Raw genomic sequence first — 1,933 nt, 5'->3', positions numbered from 1 at the left:
CACACCCTTTTTCAAAATTAATTTTCAATCATATCTTTTTAATTTCTGATTTCAAAATCTTTTTCAAAAATCACTTGATTTCTTTCTCAATCTTAGTTTTCGAAAACCAATTACCAAATTTTCAAAATCTCTTACTTTAATTTCGAAAATTTCTTCCCCTCTTCTCACATCCTTCTATTTAAGGGACTAAGACTCCTCACCAAGGTGCAATTCAAACTCTGTCCCTCTTGATAAGTTCGAATACCCTCTTCTCCACCTCCTCCTTCTATTCTTATTTTCTTCTGACACCTCAAGGAATCTCTATACTGTGACATAGAGGATTCCCTACTTTGTTGTTCTCTTCTCTTTCATATGAGCATGAACAAAGATAAAGGCATACTTGTTCAACCTGATCCTGAACTTGAAAGGACCTTGAAGAGAAAGCTAAAGCACAATTCTCTTTAGAGGGCCTAACAGAGATCTTCAAGGAAGAAGAAACCATGGCATCCGAAAATAACAATGCCAACAATGCAAGGAAGGTGCTTGGTGACTTTACTGCACCTGCTCCTGATTTCTATGGGAGATGCATCTCTATCCCTGCCATTGGAGCAAACAACTTTGAGCTTAAGCCTCAATTAGTTTCTTTAATGCAACAGAATTGCAAGTTTCATGGACTTCCATTGGAAGATCCTCATAAGTTCTTAGTTGAATTCTTGCAAATTTGTGATACTGTCAAGACCAATGGGGTTGACCCTGAAGTCTACAGACTTATGCTTTTTCCTTTTGCTGTAAGAGACAGAGCTAGGACATGGTTGGACTCACAACCTAAAGAAAGCCTGAACTCTTGGGAAAAGCTAGTCAATGCCTTCTTGGCAAAGTTCTTTCCACCTCAAAAACTGAGCAAGCTTAGAGTGGAAGTCCAAACCTTCAGACAGAAGGAAGGTGAATCCCTCTATGAAGCTTGGAAAAGATACAAGCAATTAATCAGAAGATGTCCTTCTGACATGCTTTCTGAATGTCGCATCATAGGAATTTTCTATGATGGTCTGTCTGAACTATCCAAGATGTCATTGGATAGCTTTGTTGGAGGATCTCTTCATCTGAAGAAGACGCCTGCAGAAGCTCAGGAACTCATTGAAATGGTTGCAAATAACCAATTCATGTACACCTCTGAAAGGAATCCTGTGAATAATGGGTCAACTCAGAAGAAAGGAGTTCTTGAGATTGATACTCTGAATGCCATATTGGCTCAGAATAAAATATTAACCCAACAAGTTAATATGATTTCTCAGAGTCTGTCTGGAATGCAAGCAGCAACAGGCAGTACTAAGGAAGCTTCCTCTGAAGAAGAAGCTTATGATCCTGAGAACCCAGCAATGGAAGAGGTGAATTACATGGGAGAACCCTATGGAAACACCTATAATCCTTCATGGAGAAATCATCTAAATCTCTCATGGAAGGATCAATAGAGACCTCAACAAGGTTTCAACAACAATAACGGTGGAAGAAACAGGTTTAGCAATAGCAAGCCTTTTCCATCATCTTCTTAGCAACAAACAGAGAATTCTAAGCAAAGCCACTCTGACTCAGCAACCATTGTCTCTGATCTAATCAAAATCACTCAAAGTTTCATGACTGAAACAAGGTCCTCCATTAGAAATTTGGAGGCACAAGTGGGTCAGCTAAGTAAGAAAATTACTGAACTCCCTCCTAGTACTCTCCCAAGCAATACAGAAGAAAATCCAAAGAGAGAGTGCAAGGCCATAAACACTTCTCCCATGGCCGAACCTGGAGAGGAGGAAGAGGCAGTGATCTCCACTGAGGAAGACCTCAATGGACGTCCACTGACCTCCAAGGAGTCCCCTAATGAGGAACCATGGGAATCTGAGGCTCATTCTGAGACCATAGAGATTCCATTGAATTTACTTTTGCCATTCATGAGCTCTGATGAGTA

General features: G+C 40.1%; 1 non-coding gene across 1 annotated transcript; it reads right to left on the bottom strand.

The window, feature by feature from the left end:
• Positions 1–881: 881 nt before the first annotated feature.
• LOC148574538 (small nucleolar RNA R71) lies at positions 882–989 on the bottom strand. Its single transcript, XR_015906178.1, has one exon. It is a non-coding gene; the product is annotated as a small nucleolar RNA R71 (small nucleolar RNA).
• Positions 990–1,933: the final 944 nt, after the last annotated feature.

The sequence above is a fragment of the Arachis ipaensis genome, chromosome B2, assembly GCF_059453495.1.
Source record: "Arachis ipaensis isolate K30076 ecotype BB chromosome B2, ASM5945349v1, whole genome shotgun sequence".
NCBI classification, from domain to species: Eukaryota; Viridiplantae; Streptophyta; class Magnoliopsida; order Fabales; family Fabaceae; genus Arachis; species Arachis ipaensis.
The sequence above is the reverse complement of the archived record's forward strand: the minus strand, read 5'-3'. Positions and strand labels throughout refer to the sequence as shown.